The sequence below is a fragment of the Coregonus clupeaformis genome, chromosome 17, assembly GCF_020615455.1.
Source record: "Coregonus clupeaformis isolate EN_2021a chromosome 17, ASM2061545v1, whole genome shotgun sequence".
Classification (NCBI taxonomy): domain Eukaryota; kingdom Metazoa; phylum Chordata; class Actinopteri; order Salmoniformes; family Salmonidae; genus Coregonus; species Coregonus clupeaformis.
Genome location: NC_059208.1, coordinates 44,291,466 through 44,316,973, shown reverse-complemented (window position 1 = coordinate 44,316,973; position 25,508 = coordinate 44,291,466). Strand labels below are relative to the sequence as shown.

General features: G+C 45.0%; 1 protein-coding gene across 3 annotated transcripts in view; it reads left to right on the top strand.

Annotated features, from left to right (window-relative positions):
* LOC121586502 (semaphorin-6D) overlaps positions 1 to 25,508 on the top strand; it is a 133,081-nt gene that overhangs the window by 24,519 nt on the left and 83,054 nt on the right. The gene's annotated exons all lie outside the window — the stretch shown is intronic.

Genomic DNA, 25,508 nt, shown 5'->3' with positions numbered 1-25,508 from the left:
AACCGTGTTAGCCAGGTGAAGTGCCTCTCAGGTGCAGTGAGTGGTCACATCAAGTCAAGCAACAATTCCTATATTGCAACTGTAAACTGTTCCAGATCTGTTACGGTCGTTCCATTCCAATCACTTTTTGACCTAACCCCTTTTTAGATTTGAACAAAACTTTCTATACATATTTGCCCATGGTAGAAGTGGTCAGAAAGTGAATTTTTGGACCTGAATGCCAAAACATTTAGGCGAGAGACATGCTCAAAGTTGACTCCTTTAGCATACCCCACCCTACCATGAGACCATGTCTTCATCACTGGAAAAGATAAATGGTTGAGTTTGATATCAGTTAACAGGGTTGTCAAACTTTGTAATATTTTCTTGAAAAAATAGTTATTTAATAGAACTTCTCATTTTTTGTCCTTTAACGTCAATTATCTAAACGCGTAAACTCAAATATTTTTCATTTTCGCATATGTTGTAGCTAAAACCCTATTTGACATAATCTGAGGTGTTGTGCCCACCATCGGTTGAGACAGGCATACTCTTGAATACAGGGTGTGTCATTTCAATCATATAAATATATTAATAGAATGAACACATCCCTTCAGACCACTGCGATTTAGCTGGTACATCATTGACATATTAATTTAATAGAAATGTTCACTTCCAGTTACTACCACAAAGATGGCTGCTGGTCCACCGAATGTCTATTCTATTATCTATATTTCTTTGATTTCAATAGGTTTCGTATATACATTTGACAGTATAATTTAAAACAACTGATATTCCCGTTCGTCAACAATCTCTGATGTGTGGACCTCCAACCATCTTTGTGCTACCATTTGAAAGAGAGTACATTTATCAGCCAAAACATGACACCCACCCTGTATTCAATAGCATGCTCTGTCTCAACCGATGGCGGGCACAACACAAACATCTCAGATGATGTCAAATAGGGTCTAAGATACAACATATGCGAAAATGACAAATAATCAGAGTTTACGCCTTTTTAGATCATTTACGTTAAAGGTTAGAAAAGTACATTTTTATTTCAACTTTTAAAGAAAATATTAAATACAGTACTTTGACAACCCTGTTTGTAAGCTTTTAAATGACATCAAACTCAACCGTTTATCTTTTCCAGTGATGAAGTGTCAGGGATCCGTTTTAACAGAATCTAACTAACTTGCCTAACTATAGATGTCTTTTACAGTGGGGAAAAAAAGTATTTAGTCAGCCACCAAGTTCTCCCACTTAAAAAGATGAGAGAGGCCTGTAATTTTCATCATAGGTACACATCAACTATGACAGACACATTGAGAAAAAAATCCAGAAAATCACATTGTAGGATTTTTTTATGAATTTATTTGCAAATTATGGTGGAAAATAAGTATTTGGTCACCTACAAACAAGCAAGATTTCTGGCTCTCACAGACCTGTAACTTCTTCTTTAAGAGGCTCCTCTGTCCTCCACTCGTTACCTGTATTAATGGCACCTGTTTGAACTTGTTATCAGTATAAAAGACACCTGTCCACAACCTCAAACAGTCACACTCCAAACTCCACTATGGCCAAGACCAAAGAGCTGTCAAAGGACACCAGAAACAAAATTGTAGACCTGCACCAGGCTGGGAAGACTGAATCTGCAATAGGTAAGCAGCTTGGTTTGAAGAAATCAACTGTGGGAGCAATTATTAGGAAATGGAAGACATACAAGACCACTGATAATCTCCCTCGATCTGGGGCTCCACGCAAGATCTCACCCAGTGGGGTCAAAATGATCACAAGAACGGTCCCAGAACCACACGGGGGGACCTAGTGAATGACCTGCAGAGAGCTGGGACCAAAGTAACAAAGCCTACCATCAGTAACACACTACGCCGCCAGGGACTCAAATCCTGCAGTGCCAGACGTGTCCCCCTGCTTAAGCCAGTACATGTCCAGGCCCGTCTGAAGTTTGCTAGAGTGCATTTGGATGATCCAGAAGAGGATTGGGAGAATGTCATATGGTCAGATGAAACCAAAATAGAACTTTTTTGGTAAAAACTCAACTCGTCGTGTTTGGAGGACAAAGAATGCTGAGTTGCATCCAAAGAACACCATACCTACTGTGAAGCATGGGGGGTGGAAACATCATGCTTTGGGGGCTGTTTTTCTGCAAAGGGACCAGGACGACTGATCCGTGTAAAGGAAAGAATGAATGGGGCCATGTATCGTGAGATTTTGAGTGAAAACCTCCTTCCATCAGCAAGGGCATTGAAGATGAAACGTGGCTGGGTCTTTCAGCATGACAATGATCCCAAACACACCGCCCGGGCAACGAAGGAGTGGCTTCGTAAGAAGCATTTCAAGGTCCTGGAGTGGCCTAGCCAGTCTCCAGATCTCAACCCCATAGAAAATCTTTGGAGGTAGTTGAAAGTCCGTGTTGCCCAGCGACAGCCCCAAAACATCACTGCTCTAGAGGATATCTGCATGGAGGAATGGGCCAAAATACCAGCAACAGTGTGTGAAAACCTTGTGAAGACTTACAGAAAACATTTGACCTGTGTCATTGCCAACAAAGGGTATATAACAAAGTATTGAGAAACTTTTGTTATTGACCAAATACTTATTTTCCACCATAATTTGCAAATAAATTCATTAAAAATCCTACAATGTGATTTTCTGGATAAAAACATTCTCATTTTGTCTGTCATAGTTGACGTGTACCTATGATGAAAATTACAGGCCTCTCTCATCTTTTTAAGTGGGAGAACTTGCACAATTGGTGGCTGACTAAATACTTTTTTCCCCCACTGTAGACCCATTATTTGTGGCATTGTGTAGATGTTCTCCTCTCCAGCAGCTCCTCAGGTAATGCTCCATTTCCTAATTTCCTCTCACAGATGAAAGGGCTGAAGCATTGTGGCTTAATGCTGTGGAGCTATTACCATCTGGAGCCATTACTGTCAATCGCTGCTGCTTATTTTACAGTTATTAGCACAAAATGTTCCTTTCTCCCCATGTATTACTTTCCAAATGGGATTTGGATGGACTGCTCATTTCAAGATGTCCTAGAATTTCTTCAGTGAATTTCTACATAATTTCTACATAATTTTTATGAAAACTCTGGATAAAACAAAATTGTCTGATGTCCTACTGTACCCCCATTTGCAACCTTTTGATATTTTACATTTTAGGTAAAAGTATTAATGAAATTGAATACATTCAATTGAATACATGGCAGGCATTAAGTGCACTATCTATTAGCCTATAGGCCAATATAGTGCTAGCTTTTGTGCTTCAGATGCATTTTTATAGGGACAGACATAATCAAGAACATGCCTCTGATATCACAGCTTAGAGACTGACAGGGGAAGGTGGGGATTGGGGGACCAATGACTGTATATATGAATGGACAAAGCTATCGATCACGTGAAACCATTCATTCCTACGTGAATACTCAACATCGCATTGTAGCCAAATTAAGTCGGAGACATAACATGCACAGTTTGTGCGATTGTTTGTGCGATTTTCATATAATTGTTTCAAGGACATCTGATTTATTAGAAGCAATTATTGGTTCCATCATTGTCTTTGAAAAATGTTTTTGTTTACACGTAGATTGACCATGAAAATTGCCATCTTTCCATTCAGTATAATGGGGGATCCTGTTTTCTGCTAACAATGCCTGCAGTACTGCGGTCGGCCTTGAACTTCCATGGCTTCAATGAGAGGGGGCAGTCGTTCTCCCATGGGGGGGGACAGTTAGTTCAAATGCATTGAACTTTGACCTCCTGCTGTCGCTCATCTCTTCTCCCCTTCTGCTCAGCACATTGCTCTTGTAACGTACAAGCAGGGAGTGGGGGTTAATGGGGGGGTGCCCTTTGTTGACATTTTCAGACTAGTCATATCCATCAAAAACATGGGGGTTTAAAGTTAGCCCCACCCGCTCTGCCCTAATCTGATTTAGCAGGGTCGAGGGAAGATGGAGGGGAGGATGAGAGGGAGAGGCATTGGGGTGACTTGATGCTCACAGGGAAACTGAGAAACGCTGCTAAGCCTTTTGAACTCCATTCAGGGGCAGATAGGCCTAATACTCCTTCTCTCTTAGACATCCATTTTGACCATTACTCAGTGGAGATAGAAGAAACCATTAACCTTATGGTTGTTGCTTGTGATTCTTCAAATGTCAGTCCGCTTATGTCAGTCCACAACTCTTTCGTTTGGCTCTTTGCGCATTACGTGCATCCTTCTGTTACGGGGGTTTGTAGCGTTGTTGATTCTTTTCCAATACTTTTGAAGGGTGTCCTTTGAGTGACTAGTTGGTAAGATGTGGCTGACTCACAAAGGAGTGTTTGATGAAAATGCAACAAAAAATCATTCTGTATTGTTTCTCTCAGAAATGACTTGTTTAAATGGGTTGGAAGTGTAATTGAGGTAAAGGGTCATGTCTGGGAGAGCCTGGTGTCCATGGCAACAAGCCTCTTACCATGCCATGTGACCTCTCACCTGTGAGAGAAGGGGCTTTGGAGAATTGTGAACCACAGGTTGGGGATTCTCAGTCTGAGGAGTCAGAGAGGACATTTCACTTATTATAAGCTTGCGTGGGTTTAACCGGAAGTAATCAAGTTGTTTCCTGGTGTGCCTACTTCCTTATCAAGTTACCATTCCTATTTGGTTCAAGTATATGTATTACCAGAGGAAGCCATCAACCACCCATAGTTCTCATGTTTCTTCTCCGAACCTTTTTAAAGCACATGGTGGGTTAAGATCTAAAAGTCTTTAATGGTGGAAGTCTGGTAGAAGAGGGGGGGGTTGAGCTGACAGGTCTGTCTCCCTGGGCGGGGCTTGACTTGGTAAAGGGGAGATAGAAACTTGAGCTGCTCAGTCCAGTTGTCAGGGAGGGTCTACTTTGGTCTGTGGATTAAACCAGATCAGATCAGTACCCCCTGTAAAGTGCTCTAAGCCCCCCCTCCTTGAGCCTAGAAGGGCAGATGGACTGTTGCCATGTGAAGGTATTTCCCCTAATTTCAACGGGCACTGCCGAGTTGTGGTGGCATAGACAATGGGGTGAGGGTGTACTTGTCCTGATTTAGCCCTTCTCAGAGACTGCCGTCTTTGGTGGCATTAAGAAAGTGGGCTAGGGAGGGATACACGTTTTCTGAGGTATGGATGAAGGACAAAGGTATGTGACCAGAGCATTGACCAGTTTTACGGTGTCCCAGAAAGTTAGGTTCGGCTAAACCTTACACTATTGAACACCTTATTTATTTAATTTGCCAAAAAAGAAAGAAAACACATCTTTGATCCCCCTACAAACCATTTTTAGGAAGAGATTTTTAAATCTATTAGGGAAAAACCCCAAACAACAATTTCCTCAAAGGCACAAAGCGATGGAACCCCACTTGCAGCACATCTAATATGATGACTCAGCTGAGAAATTAATCTCCACACCCTATATATCTACTAAATGACTCCAAAAATACCAGTCTTTTCTGGCTTTTACACCCTCAAGTAAGCTTCCCATTTAATCCTGTGTCACGTACCTTGGCATCCTTTAGCAATTCGATTCTAGTTCTTAATGTGCCATGGCATAGGATAGTCTATGGCTCTTAGCTTCCTGCAGTACATATCACAGTGTTTTGCCAGATACTCCATCAAGCACCACAGAGTGCCAGCTAGCACTTTCCCCCTCCAAACATAGCCCTTCTTGATCCTGTGAACTTTAAAGTATGTGGGGTTTTACTTTGGAGTTTTGGGATGACATTTTGACAGTGCAGAAAAAGCACCGCAGATATCAAACTACACATGTTGCATTCATTTCAAAAACTCAAAAAAACTCACTCCATTGTTCAACCTGTAAGCTTATACTAGATTTTTGGGATTGTGATGTGAGCTTGAACCAATCTCCATCTCATCAGACTCCTCAGACATCAACTCATCAGACGTCATCTCGTGTTTTCCTTGTTTGCCATGGCAGTGCACCATGATCTCTAACCTGTAGTCCTTGAAGCCTCACCATCCTTATTCCTGCAGGGTTTTCCAGACATTTGACATTACTTCCGGTAGTGTTCTCCTCCAATTTATTAGAGTATGACTAAGACGAGACCGAAGCACTGATTGACGTCACCAGCTTCACTTATAGTGTAACCCTTGTGGAACTCTTTTTTGATGTATCCCTTAATGCTTCGTGACCCATAGGAGCTACAATACCCTCTGGGAATCTCTGCACTGACACCTGGTGCTGTGCCATCTCTGCCAAGATGTGCCAAGAGTCACTCTCATGATTAAAACGTGCCAGCAGTGCCCTGGCTAAGCCTATGCAATATTCACACTCCACAATTAACATGATTGGATTAGCATGTTTGGATCATGACACAAAATGGCTGATGTCCAAACCTTGGCTTGTGCATATACAGTTTTCTCTTGAACCTTGCACAATGCCCACACAAGAAATGTCATGGGTCCGCCGAATGGCTGATTTTGATAAAGCATCTCAATTTAGCATATACAAATTACATAACATCAAGCGGTGGACTAAAACAAATTTGACTTCCAAGATTTCCAAGAAAAGCGGGTTCAAAGAAAGCCCTACTCTATTACCTGATCTCAGCCCTATTATATTGCTCTCCGTATAGCTTTTAGTTTAAGTGATTTTAATTGAATATAGCTATTCTGTTTCCTGAGCACAAGAGATTGCGTGTTCATTAAAGAAATCCTGATTAGAATGAAAGAGTGATTACGGTGTGGCGGCCATACCACGTGAAGGCTCATTTGTCTAATGGAAGATGGCTTAGAGCTCCCCCAAAAGCCATTAATTAGCTTAAGTGGACACTCAGGGTTCTGGCCTCTCTTACCCCCTCCCCCCCCCCCCAGGAATGTAAGTGACCACATTATTGCTTGTTTTCTGGTTTGTTCTCCTTTGGCTATAATGTTGTCAGTGTCAAGAATAGGTAGTGAGGTGTAGTAGATTGGAGATGTGTTTTGGCTCCTTAGACTGTAGGTGCCCAAAGGGAGGGAGGGAGAGAGAGAGGGAGAGAGGGAGAGAGGGAGAGAGGGAGAGAGGGAGAGAGGGAGAGAGGGAGAGACTTTAATTATTTTGTCTTTAACACAATACAATTAACATTTACAATGACCGAGCTTATTAAAAGCAGTTTCAAATGTGTTTCTCTCAGTATGTCCCATATGACACGGCACGATGGCACCAAACAAATGTGAGATACTGTGTCATATCTTTTTGGTTAATTCACATCTATAAACATCCCTTATCTGTCTGAGTCCGTGTCCTAAGGGCCAACACTTCTGGGGTTCATTCCTCAGTGTCTCCACGCACAAAGCTTCAACAGATGTGGGTTGAATGCAATTAGCGAAATAATTAACATACAAATAATGATAGCAAGCTTTCCTGGGGATATTCGTCAAGCTAATCAACATCCAAGGCAGAAATGAGGGTCTCTTATCTTCACCTTCTTCTGCATGCACACACAATCACATTGGCTACCGTTTTTGCTGTCACATGTAATATTCCCATGTCTCAAGGACAAAATAAGTGTATTGCCTGTGTGTATCTTTCGTTTACAAGCCGCTCACGTACGCACACATACGGTCATGCGCAGGTCGGACGCGCGCGCGCACACACACACACACACACACACACACAAGCCAAATTGCTTCGCAATAGGGACCTATTGGGTCTGCTGCAGTCCCAGTCTGACTGTGCAGTTTTAGCCACCCAGTTTACAGTGTTCAACCACAGAGTTTCTAAACCCAGAGGCAAAACCAGACCAGGCCGGGGTTTAAGAAGTCAATGAGAGAAGTGAAAAATTATTCCTTTTAGTTGTTAATTTTCTTGAAACCTAAAGGCACAACCTAGATTCAAGACAATGTCTCAAATAATTGGCATGTTATTAATCCAACCTCATAAATGTGACGAACTGAAAGGTTTACATTTTAATCAAAAACAACTTTGTATCAAAGGAGTGCCTTTGATTTTACGGCCTGCACATGAGTTTAGCCAGCCAACGACATCGCATACAAGTGTGCTTTTGCAGTGGCTAATGGGGATCCTAATAATAAATACCAAAAGTGTGATCGGGGATTTCTATTGGAGAAGCAGTTTCTGCCCATCTTCATACTGTACTGTCTTTGGTTAAACTGTGGAGCATTGTTAATAAACACCCACACACCTATTCTACAGCATCAGGGAACCTGTGCTGTTTGTACGCTATGCGTGTGGCTGGCACACATAAATCTTAATCTTCCCTCACAGTGGGGCCACCTTCCCTCTCTGTGCGTGTGTGTGTATGTATGTGCGTGCGTGTGTGTGTGTCTCTGTGGGTGTGTGTCTCTGTGCGTGTGTCTCTGTGTGTGTGTCTCTGTGCGTGTGTCTCTGTGTGTGTGTCTCTGTGTGCGTATGTTGCTCTCAATGCGTGCCTGCGTGTGTGTCACTGTGTGTCTGTGTGATTGTGTCTTGGAGTGAATGTCTGCACCTTTGCGAGTGGAGCTGAAAGGACAGAGGGGAGGGGGAGGTAGAGAGGAAGGGGGTGGTGTTTTGGACAGGCACTGTGTTGGTGATTTACTGGGTTGAGCATAACACAGCAAGAGCCCGTTTGTCCTTGTCACCTCCAAAGATCGTCCCTGTACCCACGTCCCCCCTTTCACCTGTTTCACCTGCCTCTTTTCAAAGAGTACCTCTTCCCTGCTCTTTCTCTCGCTCCCCCATTTCATTCTTCTCCATTTCTTCATCAGACGTGATGTCTGTTCATCTCCCAAGTTGGTTCTCCTGAAAATAATGCCTTTTCCCTCTCTCTTCATCTTTGGATTCATTCTTTACTCGCCCTCTCTCTGGTCTCTCTCCTCTCTCTGGTCTCTCGCCTCTCTCTGGTTTGTCACCTCTCTCTGGTCTCTCGCCTCTCTCTGGTCTCTCGCCTCTCTCTGGTCTCTCGCCTCTCTCTGGTCTCTCTCTGGTCTCTCTCCTCTCTCTGGTCTCTCTCCTCTCTCTGGTCTCTCTCTGGTCTCTCTCCTCTCTCTGGTCTCTCTCTGGTCTCTCTCCTCTCTCTGGTCTCTGGCCTCTCTCTGGTCTCTCTCCTCTCTTTTATTTTTTTTATATATATATTTTTTTCACCTTTATTTAACCAGGTAAGCCAGTTGAGAACAAGTTCTCATTTACAACTGCGACCTGGCCAAGATAAAGCAAAGCAGTGCGATTAAAAACAACAACACAGAGTTACATATGGGGTAAACAAAACATAAAGTCAAAAATACAACAGAAAATATATATACAGTGTGTGCGAATGTAGTAAGTTATGGAGGTAAGGTAATAAATAGGCCATAGTGCAAAATAGTTAAAATTTCATATAATACTGGAATGATAGATGTGCAAAAGATGATGTGCAAATAGAGATACTGGGGTGCAAATTAGCAAAATAAATAACAATATGGGGATGAGGTAGTTGGGTGGGCTAATTTCAGAAAGGCTGTGTACAGGTGCAGTGATCGGTAAGCTGCTCTGACAACTGACGCTTAAAGTTAGTGAGGGAGATAAGAGTCTCCAGCTTCAGAGATTTTTGCAGTTCGTTCCAGTCATTGGCAGCAGAGAACTGGAAGGAATGGCGGCCAAAGGAGGTGTTGGCTTTGGGGATGACCAGTGAGAGATACCTGCTGGAGCGCAGACTACGGGTGGGTGTTGCTATGGTGACCAGTGAGCTAAGATAAGACAGGGATTTGCCTAGCAGTGATTTATAGATGACCTGGAGCCAGTGGGTTTGGCGACGAATATGTAGTGGGGGCCAGCCAACAAGAGCGTACAGGTCACAATGGTGGGTAGTATATGGGGCTTTGGTGACAAAACGGATGGCACTGTGATAGACTACATCCAATTTGCTGAGTAGGGTGTTGGAGGCTATTTTGTAAATTACATCGCCGAAGTCAAGGATTGGTAGGATAGTCAGTTTTACGAGGGCATCTTTGGCAGCATGAGTGAAGGAGGCTTTGTTGCAAAATAGGAAGCTGATTCTAGATCTAACTTTTGATTGGAGATGCTTAATGTGAGTCTGGAAGGAGAGTTTACAGTCTAACCAGACACCTAGGTATTTGAAGTTGTCCACATACTCTAGGTCAGACCCGCCGAGAGTAGTGATTCTAGTCGGGTGGGCGGGTGCAAGCAGCGTTCGGTTGAAGAGCATGCATTTAGTTTTACTAGTGTTTAAGAGCAATTGGAGGCTACGGAAGGAGTGTTGTATGGCATTGAAGCTCGTTTGGAGGTTTGTTAACACAGTGTCCAATGAAGGGCCAGATGTATACAAAATGGTGTCGTCCGCATAGAGGTGGATCCGAGCGTCACCAGCAGCAAGAGCGACATCATTGATATACACAGTGAATAGAGTCGGCCCGAGAATTGAACCCTGTGGCACGCCCATAGAGACGGCCAGAGGTCCAGACAACAGGCCCTCCGATTTGACACATTGAACTCTATCTGAGAAGTAGTTGGTGAACCAGGCGAGGCAGTCATTAGAGAAACCAAGGCTATTTAGTCTGCCAATAAGAATGCGGTGGTTGACAGAGTCGAAAGCCTTGGCCAGGTCGATGAAGACGGCTGCGCAGTACTGTCTTTTATCGATCACGTTTATAATATCGTTTAGGACCTTCAGCGTGGCTGAGGTGCACCCATGACCAGCTCGGGAACCGGGTTGCATAGCGGAGAAGGTACGGTGGGATTCGAAATGGTCGGTGATCTGTTTGTTAACTTGGCTTTCAAATACTTTCGAAAGGCAGGGCAGGATGTATATAGGTCTATAACAGTTAGGATCTAGAGTGTCACCCCCTTTGAAGAGGGGGATGACCGCGGCAGCTTTCCAATCTCTGGGGATCTCAGACGTTACGAAAGAGAGGTTGAACAGGCTAGTAATAGGGGTTGCGACAATTTCTAATTTTAGAAAGAAAGGGTCCAGATTGTCTAGCCCAGCTGATTTGTAGGGGTCCAGATTTTTTAGCTCTTTCAGAACATCAGCTGTCTGAATTTGTGTGAAGGAGAAGCGGGGGGGCATGGGCAAGTTGCAGCGGAGGGTGCAGAGCTGGTGGCCGGGGTAGTGGTAGCCAGGTGGAAAGCATGGCCAGCCGTAGCAAAATGCTTGTTGAAATTCTCGATTATTGTAGATTTATCGGTGGTGACAGTGTTTCCTAGCCTCAGTGCAGTGGGCAGTTGGGAGGAGGTGCTCTTATTTTCCATGGACTTTACAGAGTCCCAAAACTTTTTGGAGTTAGTGCTACAGGATGCAAATTTCGGTTTGAAAAAGCTAGCCTTTGCTTTCCTAACTGATTGTGTATATTGGTTCCTGACTTCCCTAAAAAGTTGAATATCGCGGGGGCTGTTCGATGCTAATGCAGTACGCCACAGGATGTTTTTGTGCTGGTCAAGGGCAGTCAAGTCTGAGGAGAACCAGGGGCTATATCTGTTCTTAGTTCTGAATTTTTTGAATGGGGCATGCTTATTGAAGATTGAGAGGAAAGTACTTTTAAAGAACATCCAGGCATCCTCTACTGACGGAATGAGGTCAATATCCATCCAGGATACCCGGGCCAGGTCAATTAGAAAGGCCTGCTCGCTAAAGTGTTTTAGGGAGCGTTTGACAGTGATGAGGGGTGGTCGTTTGATCGCGGACCCATTACGGACGCAGGCAATAAGGCAGTGATCGCTGAGATTCTGGTTGAAGACAGCGGAGGTGTATTTAGAGGGTACATTTGTCAGGATGATATCTATGAGGGTGCCCATGTTTACAGATTTAGGGTTGTACCTGGTAGGTTCGTTGATAATTTGTGTGAGATTGAGGGCATCTAGTTTAGATTGTAGGTTGGCCGGGGTGTTAAGCATATCCCAGTTTAGGTCACCAAGCAGTACCAACTCTGAGGATAGATGGGGGGCAATCAGTTCACATATGGTGTCCAGGGCACAGCTCGTGCTGAGGGGGTTCTGTAGCAAGCGGCAACAGTGAGCGACCTATTTCTGGAAAGGTGGATTTTTAGCAGTAGAAGCTCAAACTGTTTGGGCACAGACCTGGATAGTACGATAGAGCTCTGCAGGCTATCTCTACAGTAGATTGCAACCCCACCCCCTTTGGCAGTTCTATCGAGACGGAAAATGTTGTAGTTGGGGATGGACATTTCAGAGTTTTTGGTGGCCTTCCTAAGCCAGGATTCAGACACTGCTTGAACATCAGGGTTGGCGGAGTGTGCTAGCGCAGTGAATAACTCAAACTTAGGAAGGAGGCTTCGGATATTAACGTGCAAGAAACCAAGGCTTTTACGATTACAGAAGTCAACAAATGATAACGCCTGGGGAGTAGGAGTGATACTGGGGGCTACAGGGCCTGGGTTAACCTCTACATCACCAGAGGAACAGAGGAGGAGTAGAATAAGGATATGGCTAAAGGCTTTAAGTACTGGTCTTCTAGTGCGTTGGGTACAGAGAAAAAAAGGGGCAGGTTTCCGGGCGTTGTAGAATAGATTCATGCCATTATGTTACAGAAAAGGATATGGAAGGATAGGAGTACAGTGGAGGTAAACCTAAGCGTTGGGTAACGATGAAGGAGATAGCATCACAGGAGGCACCGATTGAGTCGGTCTCCGCGTGTATGGGGGGTGGGACAAAAGAGCTATCTAAGGCAGGTTTAGCTGGGCTGGGGGATCTACAGTGAAATAGTACAATAAGAAATAAGCGAAACAGCAATAAGCAAGGCATATTGACATGGGAGAGAGGCATAAAGCAATCACAGGTGTAATTCGAGAGAGCTAAGACAACAGCTGGTAATGGCGACAAAGTTTGGGCTGAGGCTAAACATAAACAGGATGCGGTACCGTAAAATGGAACCGTCCAGCAGGCATCAGCTGTATAGCTGAGTTATCATAAGGTCCAGTGAACAGCAATAGGAGAGTTCGGAGGTAGTTCGGGGGCTGCTACAGCACTAGCTAGCAAGAGGCCACGGCTAGCGTGTGCTAGCGGGCTGGGGTAATGGTTCAGTGATTCCGGCAGAAAAAACGACATGTTCAGGGTCGATTAATGCGCTGTGCAGATAGTGCAGACTGGCCGAATAATAGTCCAGGCTAGAGCTGGCTGGCTGGTATGTAGTGCAGGCCACGGCCACGGACAATGGTGAAGACCGCTAAACGGTGGCTAATAGCAAGTAGCTAGTTAGCTGGCTAGCGATGATCCGGTGTTAAGGTCCAGTTGTTCCGGCAGAAAATCCGATATGCTCTGGCTCGATAGCGCGATGTGCAGACTGGCCGACAATTGTCCAGGCTAGAGCTGGCTGGTAGGAAGTGCAGGCCACGGCCACGGACAATGGTGAAGACAGCTAAAAGGTGGCTAATAGCAAGTAGCTAGTTAGCTGGCTAATTTCAGCCAGAGGTTCTGGATAAAAATGTATGGAGAAACAACAGAATCCGTTCCACATTGGGTGAGGCGGGTTGCAGGAAAGTATATTTAGTTAAAGGATGGAAAGTGAGATTGGAAAATATATACGAAAAAGACAAAAAAACAAAAAACAGGCTATTTACATAAAGGACACTACAGAAAACACGACCGCACTGCTTTGCCATCTTGGATTCTCTCTGGTCTCTGGTCTCTCGCCTCTGTCTGGTCTCTCGCCTCTCTCTGGTCTCTCGCCTCTCTCTGGTCTCTCGCCTCTCTCTGGTCTCTCTCCTCTCTCTGGTCTCTCTCCTCTCTCTGGTCTCTCTCCTCTCTCTGGTTTTTCGCCTCTCTCTGGTTTTTCTCCTCTCTCTGGTCTCTCTCCTCTCTCTGGTCTCTCTCCTCTCTCTCCTCTCTCTGGTCTCTCTCCTCTCTCTGGTCTCTCTCCTCTCTCTGGTTTTTCTCCTCTCTCTGGTCTCTCTCCTCTCTCTGGTCTCTCTCCTCTCTCTGGTTTTTCTCCTCTCTCTGGTCTCTCTCTGCTCTCTCGCCTCTCTCTGGTCTCTCGCCTCTCTCTGGTCTCTCGCCTCTCTCTGGTCTCTCGCCTCTCTCTGGTCTCTCGCCTCTCTCTGGTCTCTCGCCTCTCTCTGGTCTCTCGCCTCTCTCTGGACTCTCTCCTCTCTCTGGTCTCTCTCTGGTCTCTCGCCTCTCTCTGGTCTCTCTCCTCTCTCTGGTCTCTCTCCTCTCTCTGGTCTCTCTCCTCTCTCTGGTCTCTCTCCTCTCTCTGGTCTCTCTCCTCTCTCTGGTCTCTCTGGTCTCTCTCCTCTCTCTGGTCTCTCTCCTCTCTCTGGTTTTTCTCCTCTCTCTGGTCTCTCTCTGGTCTCTCGCCTCTCTCTGGTCTCTCGCCTCTCTCTGGTCTCTCGCCTCTCTCTGGTCTCTCGCCTCTCTCTGGTCTCTCTCCTCTCTCTGGTCTCACTCCTCTCGCTGGCCTCTCTCCTCTTGCTGGCCTCTCTCCTCTCGCTGGTCTCTCGTCTCTCTCTGGTCTCTCGCCTCTCTCTGTTCTCTTGCCTCTCTCTGGTCTCTCTCCTCTCTTTGGTCTCTCTCTGGTCTCTCTCCTCTCTCTGGTCTCTCTCTGGTCTCTCTCCTCTCTCTGGTCTCTCTCTGGTCTCCTCTCTCTGGTCTCTCTCCTCTCTCTGGTCTCTCCCCTCTCTCTAGTCTCTCTCCTCTCTCTAGTCTCTCTCCTCTCTCTGGTCTCTCTCCTCTCTCTAGTCTCTCTCTGGTCTCTCTCCTCTCTCTGGTCTCTCTCCTCTCTCTGGTCTCTCTCCTCTCTCTCATCCCTCACACAAACTAACATGTGAATGCACACATTCACTGTACTGTATGTATATACTTGGAATAGATAGTAGCTTCACATACACATGCGCTTACATTGCAGTCACATGCATCGCATCAGACATCTCAACAAGGATGTGCTCAAGGATGTCAGAGAGAACCCTCATGGCACGCTGTCTGTAATATGATCATGATAGTCGATACAACGCAGGAATCCTGAGGCAGTCGTCACTGTTGTTGCATAGATGGATTCCAGACACTGTGTTCTTGTCTGCACTATGGTAGAGATTAGAGAATTTTAAAAAAACTAGGACACTTCTTCAAAAAGCATCTCTGAGCAAGAGTGTTGATCTAGGATCAGCTCCATCCTGTCAATATAATCTTATTCATCATTATAATCTAAAAGGCATAACTGAGAATCGTTGTAAGGCTGGCTGGTATTGAAAAAAATTCATACTTAAAAATAAAGTGATGATGAAGTTTCAGAGCATTATATGACAAAATTAATGAGCATATCATATGCCCATGAAATATGTTATCAATACATAAATGTGCTTTCCAATTGGACAATCTCCAGATGACACACCTTCTAATTTGGAAGCTATTGAACTTGTGGCTTTGGCTGCAGTGTGTGAGAACAGCGTTTAGTTCACGTCACCCCTGCAAAAATGTGCCAATATCGTGCTGAAAACGGATGATATGCATATTGCATCAACCGTTATGTGAAGACAATAGCCTTTAAATCACCCAGCCATAGAAGATACTGTAGCCTTTGGCTATCAAAATAATACCTGGCTGTCACACTGTTAATATCACCACCAATGTTTAATTATTCTATTGTTTAACTACTAACTCTCTGAAAGTCTACCAACTTTCTTCTCTGACATGTGGTGTAATGCTGAGGGGGTGGTTGGTGATTGGTGGTGGGAGGAGGGTTCTGGTGTGTGATAGCATTACACACATTGTAGGTGGCAGCTAAGAAAACAGGTGTTGCACACAGACGCGTCGTTGTTGGTCACTGTTAATTAATGTATCTATATCACGATAAGTGGACTGAGTTATAACGAAAACGATCAATTGAACGATACGTTTATAATATTAATGTGCACCATAGTTATATTTTTAAAAATTAACCTTTAAACTACTACTACTTTGAATGTTGTAGCTATCCATTATCCCATTAACAATCACCCATATTGGCAAACTTATTTCATTTCAAACTTCACATTTCTCTAGTAGAACCCTATAGGTCATTTATCGTAATGAACGATGTCAGCAAACTGTCCACGATAAGTGGTCGGTTTGGTCGTTGTCGATCATTTTCGGTTTATAGACCCAGCTCTACGAGGAAGTGCAGTTGTTTGTTATGGTTTTATGGAATGGTGGGAACAAAATGACTTTGCTCTTGCCTACTGTCTGTAGGATGGCAGAGCAGTGAGGACAGGTGAAAGTGTGTGGTCTGTGTGTGCAGGGGAAGAATATGAGTGTGGTGTGGTTACGCTCGCACGAATGCATATGAACGCACACACACACAGTGCCCAACAAAAACTAGGCTACAGCCCAATCGCCTCAGGGGAATAAAGAAATACAAATATTTTAATTGCTGGACTGTTCTGGGAATGAGTCTGAGAACATAACAACCCCTAGCCGTTGGGTCAGCTACCTCCTCCCTCCCCCCTCCCTCATCCCTCCTCCAACGGTCTCTGCGTGTGAAACAGACAAAACTAACCAAATATGGCTGTCCATCCTAGCCTGGCCTCTGCAGCTGTGACTAAAATCTTCCAAAGTCTCCCGCTACGATGAGACGACGCAGAGGCGCATTTAGCCTTCCCTCACGGGCTGCTTCATAAACGTTTAAAAAGCACTTAAGAAACAACACTTCAAAATAAAAACTAAAAAAAGAGATAGCTAAGCTGGCAAAAGTTGCTGTGCTTTGAACACAAGAGAGCAATCAAAAGCTTGCTGCCGAGGCTCCCTACCAAGCACCCTAAACATATCCTTCAGCAGAATCAGTACCCTCTTTTCTTCTTTATAGGGGATCATTGTGAGGACTGTCGATTATTTTTTTGTATTTTTTTGCAGGCTCCCAGGGACAGCCTTGTAAACAGGCAAGGGGGGTAAGGAGTGGGAACCACCATGCCACCCCCAATTAATCTCCCCTCCAGCCGCTAGGTGAGATAATGGCCGCCCAGATACCCAGCAACCCCCTCTCTCGTGTTCCTGAGGACCAGGGTAAAGAACAAACAAAACGCAGATAGCAAACAACAAACATACTGCTCGGCTGCTCGTTTGTTTGTAGGGTTTTCTCCAGTTTCGTCGACCAGCCCTTTGTCAGCATTCACAGTGGGTGTTAGCTACACATTCCTCAGTAAGAACATTAAAAAGGACACTATTTCTGGAGCGGTTATCGTCCTTCCTCTTGTCTGTTGTATATTTCTGGATGTATTTACCCACTGTGGTTGACACTGTCAGTTCAAGGCCCAGAAATGGTAGGGTGGGGCACCAAAACTGACAGCACACTCGTCTGTTATCAATGGACTTGACTCGAGCCCCGTGTAGCTCAGTTGGTAGAGCATGGCGTTTGCAACGCCAGGGTTGTGGGTTCGATTCCCACGGGGGGCCAGTATGAAAAATTTATGCACTCACTAACTGTAAGTCGCTCTGGATAAGAGCGTCTGCTAAATTACTAAAAATTAAAAAATTATTTAAAAAAGCCTGCATCCCCTGTGTTTCCGAGTTTTAAGTGGAGCCACTCTGTTGTGGGACGTGCTTCAAACACAAAACTACATCGCTAAAATACTAGTTAAGCGCAGTGTGCATTCCTTTCATGTGGCCTGTGGGCTGCCAGGCACTGTGATGTTTTTGTATTAAGATGACTGTCAATTATTAATGCGGGGGGTTAACTGCCTTCTTTGGCCCGTGCCACCAAGCTGGCAGCTTAGGAAACGTGTGTGTGTGTGTGTGTGTGACTGCGTGTGTGCATGTATGCACTAGTGAGCCTGTGTATGTTTGGGTGATTGCTGCCTACTTGCCTGCCTGTCAGGAAAAGCTTCTCTCTGGCGTTTTAAAATCCACACGTCGGTCTCCCGCGGTGCCCGGCGCTGTCGTGATATGCATTTCTGAGCCATTCTCCCCAGTGGCCTCCATAATGAAGCTTCTGTATTCAGACCAACATTCATAAATACAGATACAAGTTGCTTGTGTGGACACACACAGGCTTTGTCATACACACACACCTGCATTCTCTCTCTCTCTGTCACACTCTCACACTCGCTCAAATTCTCTCATTTACTCTCCCTCTCTCTCTCACACAGACCTACACATAAACACACACGCACACACAGTGAGAATTCAGATTCAGCCCTCATTATGCCTGCATGAATAAGTAAAACTGGATCAATGGCCGTGGGATGACTAGCTTTGGATCATGGGGGGCCAACTACATAATGGGACTATTTGAATATGGCATTCAGGGACCACATAGAGGACCCGTGTGGACCCACACACACCTCCACACACCATCCTATGAAGATCATGTGACAGTCTGAGCTGAGGTTCTGAAGAATGCCCCATGGCTGTGTATCGGTTAGGGTTGATTTGATGATAAAGGTTTTTGTCATTTGAACTCGTAATTGTATTGATTTTGAGTCCCTGGCCTGTGTAGTAGGAGTCTCAATGTTGATTGCAGTCGCCACCCTGTCCATCTATCTCTTCCTCACTGTTCTACCCCACTCTCTTTCACTTCTCTCACTCTTTCTACATTCCTCTCTTCTTCTCTCTTTGTCATCGTATCATATGATCATCTTTTGCCTCTCTGCCTCCCTCTCTGCCCTCCATACCCCTTTCTCTGTCTCTGCCCCCACCCCGCCCCCCTCCCTAATTGACTTTTAATGACCGTTTTACGTCATGTTTTGATATTCAAATGAGCCGTGTCAGCCGGGGTAGAGCGCAGGTCTTTTATTCCAACCCTCATCCCTCCATCCCCCCCTCTCTCTCTCTCTCTCTCTCTCTCTCTCTCTCTCTCTCTCTCTCTCTCTCTCTCTCTCTCTCTCTCTCTCTCTCTCTCTCTCTCTCTCTCTCTCTCTCTCTCTCTCTCTGTCTCTGTCTCTGTCTCTGTCTCTGTCTCTGTCTCTGTCTCTCTCTGTCTCTCTCTCTCTCTCTCTCTCTCTCTCTCTCTCTCTCTCTCTCTCTCTCTCTCTCTCTCTCTCTCTCCTTTTTTAACAGGGGTCGTAACATGAGCACGTCACTATTAATTGCATTTTTAATGTGTCTGTTTATCTTCAGAGAGGCAGGAGTGCAGAAACAACCTCATTGAAACAGGCACGCACATGCAAGCGAGTCAATGTTTTTATATTTTGGTCTTAACAGCCTCGAGGGAGAGCAACAGCAAGCGGCAACTCCAGTTCAAAGCGAAAATCTCCTGAATTAGCTAATTGACTACATTTCAAACTAACATTTGCTGTAAAACTTTTGTCAGATCAGAAACCAGATAGAGAAAATGCATGTTAGGTGTAAATATTTATGACAAGTTGGGGTTTCGGTTGAGAAAACAGAGTAACATACAGTCACAGTATATACAGTATAGCCTATGATACAGAATAATAAAGCGTATATCCAGAGCAACACATTCTACCACTTAAAGTGACTTGAGAAAAAGTGCTGTGCAAAATAGTTTTTGTTCCTGTGAGTTTAGTGCTTGATCATTAAAAGAAGCTGGATGGAGAGAGTGGTCTGAGAGAAACACTGTACAGTAGTTTGGAATGACCAGAGGGTACAGTTAGAGCTGGTTGTGGCTGGCTACAGCGTGGCAGTGATGCTCAGCCAAAGAAAAGATGGAGGGTGAGAGCGAGAAAATAAGGGATAGGAGAGCAAAAGAAGATGGTTGAAAGAAACTTGAGGGAGAGAATATAGTGCAAGATTTATAGTTCAGAAGTTTCTGGATCAGAGGAGCTATGGGTGGGAGATTGTTTAGAGAGGCCAGTGAGAGCGAGTGATGCTAGATTGTGGCTGGAGGGAGGGATAGTAGACTGTGGCTGGAGGGAGGGATGGTAGACTGTGGCTGGAGGGAGGGATGGTAGACTGTGGCTGGAGGGAGGGATGGTAGACTGTGGCTGGAGGGAGGGATAGTAGACTGTGGCTGGAGGGAGGGATGGTAGACTGTGGCTGGAGGGAGGGATGGTAGACTGTGGCTGGAGGGGGGGATGGTAGACTGTGGCTGGAGGGAGGGGTAGTAGACTGTGGCTGGAGGGTGGGATGGTAGACTGTGGCTGGAGGGAGGGATAGTAGACTGTGGCTGGAGGGGGGGGATGGTAGACTGTGGCTGGAGGGGGGGATGGTAGACTGTGGCTGGAGGGGGGGATGGTAGACTGTGGCTGGAGGGGGGGATGGTAGACTGTGGCTGGAGGGGGGATAATAGACTGTGGCTGGAGGGAGGGATGGTAGACTGTGGCTGGAGGGAGGGATGGTAGACTGTGGCTGGAGGGGGGGATGGTAGACTGTGGCTGGAGGGAGGGATGGTAGACTGTGGCTGGAGGGGGGGATGGTAGACTGTGGCTGGAGGGGGGGATGGTAGACTGTGGCTGGAGGGAGGGATGGTAGACTGTGGCTGGATGGGGGGATAGTAGACTGTGGCTGGAGGGAGGGATAGTAGACTGTGGCTGGAGGGAGGGATGGTAGACTGTGGCTGGAGGGAGGGATGGTAGACTGTGGCTGGAGGGGGGGATGGTAGACTGTGGCTGGAGGGGGGATGGTAGACTGTGGCTGGAGGGGGGATGGTAGACTGTGGCTGGAGGGAGGGATAGTAGACTGTGGCTGGAGGGGGGGATGGTAGACTGTGGCTAACTGCTATGCTTGTCCAGGGGCTGTTCTCATTCCCTATAGCCACGAGTGGGTATGTGTGTGTACACGTGAGCGTGCTTGTGTGTGTGTCTCTTTTGTCACTCTTCTGACACTTCAAGCGCTGGGGCTGGGGCCACCATTAGGGTTGGACATGGCTCATTAGCATAATGCATTTTCTGTTGGAGGGTCATTTATAGCTGACATTGAGCAGTTGCACTCCGTAATGGGAGCCATTTGAGTAGCCTTTTCATTAATTGGGGGCTGTTTAAAGGGACAGGGTCAGAAATGGCTTGACTTTGTAGATGTTGCCCATAACCACTGATCTAGGATCAGATAATCCTACCCCCCAATCTTAACCTAAACGAAAACGTATCTGACCCTGTATCAGTAATTAGGGGTAACTTTCTTCTTTTGCATGTTTAGAAATGGGAAGGTGTCAAGGCTGTCCTCTGTCTCCAACATTTTGCTGATCAAACTGCTTTGTGTATCTGTAATAGGTGTCAGTTCAATGTGTACAGCACATACCATACATTACACTGTATCTGTTGTGCCCCAAGTATTTCCACTAAAAACAGTCTCTGAAAAGCAGCCTAGCCAGTTGTACCAGCTACAGCAATGTGGTTTACTCCCTGATCAGTGTTAGTGTGTTTTTCAACCAGCGATGTGACCAATGGATGGAAATGTGAATGCACAAGAATAAACAGTACACGGTTGTTTAAAGTTCTGCCAGTTAAATCTTTGTTTTCATGTGAATGTCTATATAGTATAATGGAATTCTTTCTCTTGACTAATTTGGAATATTCTCTTTTTCTTTTTCATGAATCTTGGACTGGACTCTCCGTTCACAGGTATGTTAAAATCCTCTCTACTTCACTTTCTGTACTATTAGTTTCTATTTTATGTGTGTCTGACATGGTGTGTAAGGGTTCCATGTGCGCAGTGGTGGAAAAAGTACTCAATTGTCATACTTGAGTAAAAGTAAAGATACCTTAATAGAAAATGACTCAAGTGAAATACTACATGAGTCTAAAAGTATTTGGTTTTAAATATACTTAAGTATCAAAAGTAAATGGAATTGCTCAAATGTACTTAAGTATCAAAAGTAAAAGTATAAATCATTTCAAATTCCTTATATTAAGCAAGGCAGACTGCATCATTTTTGTGTTTTTTTTATTGACGAATAGCCAGGGGCACACTCCAACACTCAGACATAATTTACAAACGAAGCATTTGTGTTTAATTTGTCTGCCAGATCAGAGGCAGTAGGGATGACAAGGGATGTTCTCTTGATCAGTGTGTGAATTGGACCATTTTCCTGTCAAAATGTAACGAGTACTTTTGGGTGTCAGGGAAAATGTATGTAGTAAAAAGTACATTATTTGCTTTAGGAATGTAGTGAAGTAAAAGTAAAAGTTGGCAAAAATATAAATAGTAAAGGACAGATACCTCAAATAACTACTTAAGTAGTACTTTAAAGTATTTTTACTTAAGTACTTTACACCACTGCATGTGCGTATGTTCTCCAGCCACACAGGCACACCCTCGCCAGGGGGCCGCACTCATATGGTCCCCACGAGGGGAGTCTTGCGAAGAAGGAGTGCAGGGTGCACATGGGATCAGGTTCTCAACGGGGGGCGGGCTGTGGCTCAGCAGCTTTTGCGGTAGCAGCTACCCACAAACCCATTAAGCCATTAAGGAAGGAAAAATGGTCATTCACCCACTATCAAGGACATCAAAGAAAATATAGAAGGTTTTTACTTGGTCGTATTTAGAGGGCACTTGTTGATGGCAGTCGAGGACCAGCTAACTAAAATAGTAAATGGTTGTGTTTATAGAAGAAAAGGGCCTATTTATTTGGTGGATGCCCGCTAGCCTGCTGGCTAAGGCTAATCTGCCAGATGGTAGATCATACTGCAATTATGTCATGACTCACAAGTTATCTTTGAATGTCCTTTTCACTTATTCACTAGAGACAGGGCCTTCGGTAAGTATTCAGACCCCTTGACTTTTTCCACATTTTGTTACCTTATTCTAAAATTGACTACACACAATACCCCATAATGACAAAGCGAAAATGGGTTTTTAGACATTTTTGCAAATGTATTAATAATAAAAAAACAGATACCTTATTTACATAAGTATTCAGAAATTCGAAATTGAGCTCAGGTGTATCCTGTTTCCATTGTTCATCCTTGAGATGTTTCTACAACTTGATTGGAGTCCACCTGTGGTCAATTCTATTGATTGGACATGATTTGGAAAGGCACACACCTGTCTATATAAGGTCCCACAGTTGACAGTGCACGTCAGAGCAAAAACCAAGCCATGAGGTCGAAGGAATTGTCCGTAGAGCTCCGAGACAGGATTGTGTCGAGGCACAGATCTGGGGAAGGGTACCAAAACATTTCTGCAGCATTGAAGGTTCTCAAGAACACAGTGGCCTCCATCATTGTTAAATGGAAGAAGTTTGGAACCACCAAGACTCTTCCTAGAGCTGGCTGACCGGCCAAACTGAGCAATCAGGGGAGGAGGGCCTTGGTCAGGGAGGTGACCAAGAACCTGATGGTCACTCTGACAGAGCTCTAGAGTTCCTCTGTAGAGATGGGAGAACCTTCCAGAAGGACAACCATTTCTTCAGCACTCCACCAATCAGGCCTTAAATAAAAATAAAAAAAGGCCTTTATGGTAGAGTGGCCAGACGGAAGCCACTCCTCAGCCAAAAGGCACCTAAAGACAGAAGATTGTCTGGTCTGATGAAACCAAGATTGAACTCTTTGGCCTGAATGCCAAGTTTCACGTCTGGAGGCAACCTGACAGAGCTTGAGAGGATCTGCAGATATGAATGTGAGAAACTCCCCAAATACAGGTGTGCCAAGCTTGTAGCGTCACACAGAAAAAGACTTGGTTGTAATCGCTGCCAAAGGTGCTTCAACTAAGTACTGAGTCAAGGTTCTGAATACTTATGTTAATGTGCTGTCGTCAAATATGCTGTCTGTGGATGTAGACCCATGACCCTTTTTTGTCTAAGGCACGTGTCAAACTAATTCCACGGAGGGCCGAGTGTCTGCAGGCTTTCGCTCATCCTTTGTACTTGATTGATTAATTCATGTCACTGATTAGTAAGGAACTCCCCTGACCTGGTTTTCTTTATTGAAAGGAAAAAACAAAAACCAGCAGACACTAGGCCCACCATGGAATGAGATTGACAACCCTAGTTTAAGGCAATTAGAAAATTAAATTAAGCAATTAACAACACAAGGGACTAACATAACTATTGTACAACAAAGCTCATTGCTTGGAATTGTCTTAGCACTCCTCTGTGTGTGTGGTCAATTTGAAACAGAAACATGGCGACAGGTTGGGTAAACGGCAGTCGTGTGAGCCCTGAGAGTCTGGCTACTTATTCGTCCCGGATCTCAGAATTCTTGCCTAATCCCACATTGGGGAGATGGAGAGCGGATTAAGCGACGGGAAATATCCTTCCAAAAGGCCTATTCCCGCTGCTTTTCCAAGCCCTCGCAATCAGATTTCCGGGGATTTGGACGGTGTCTCTCCAACCTCATTTCCATCCTCCTTGGCGACGGAAGGGATGCTCCACACGAAGGCACACCCGCACACATACACACTTAAATGCACACACACACGTGAATTGTGTTGAGGCCATGTGATTCCAAGTGTTCAGAGAATGCAAACGCTTCATTAGTAGATTTGATAATCAATGACACTGTAAGCTACTTTGTATGTGCAAACTGTTCATAGTTGGGCTATGTTGGGCTTATCCAACTATACAAGATCACAGTTCCAATTTAACCTTGTTGCACAGAGAGTGGTGTCTGTAGGAATCATTTGAAGCTTCAGTCTTTGAGATAAGGTGGCTGGGTGAAGTGCTGAGGGCTTGTCTACAGCACAGGAGTTTGGTGGCACCTTAATTGGGGAGGACGGGCTTCTGGTAATGGCTGGAGCGGAATAGGTGGAATGGTATCAGACCCCTTGACTCCCCTCAGCAGCCTCCACTGACTCCAGGGTAGGGGAGGGAATGGTATCAAATACATCAAACACATGGTTTCCGAGCATCCTGACTGGTTGCATCACCGCCTGGTATGGCAACTGCTCGGCCTCCGACCGCAAGGCACTACAGAGGGTAGTGCGTACGGCCCAGTACATCACTGGGGCCAAGCTTCCTGCCTTCCAGGACCTCTATACCAGGCGGTGTCAGCATTTCACTGTAAGGTCTACACCTGTTGTATTCGGCGCATGTGGCAAATAACATTTGATTTGATTTGTTTGCCATTCCATTTGCTCCGTTCCAGACATTATTATGAGCCAAACTCCCCTCAGCAGCCTCCACTGACTACAGTACTCAAGCCAAGGTACAGGACATTGATCCCCTGACGAGAACACAATGGGAAGGTCGATATACATCAGGCTGGGTTATCGAGTGGCTAGGCAGGTTTCCCCACCAAAGGAGGTTGTGTGTGTCTTCATATGTGAGTGTGCGTTCATGAATTTACTTGTGCACATGCCCATACATATCCTCCTCATCCCTCGCACCTCGCCGTCCAATTAATCTTGAGCCACTCCAGTCCAGATCAGACTATTCTAGTGCTGAGCGATAAGTGTTTTTTGAGGTCAGATTATTCGACCCGGTTCGATTATTTTTTTTTTATCACGGTTTTCGATTTTGGTTTCAATATTTTTTGGGACATTAAATGCATTATGATTTTTAAAAAAAAAGATATTCCAAAGCCAAAAATAGTTAACATTAAATTGCTATAGCATTGAAAATATTCCAATGTCTCTGTCAGGTCCACATTGGGTAGACATCAATAGGAAAAAACTATAAAATTGTATTTTACTTAGTTTTTATTTGATGACTTTATAATTTTTGATTACTTAAAATAATCTCTTCTCTGCTCAGGCAGTAGCAGCCAGACAACCATCTAACGTTATCTCTGCCACTGCTCCCCAT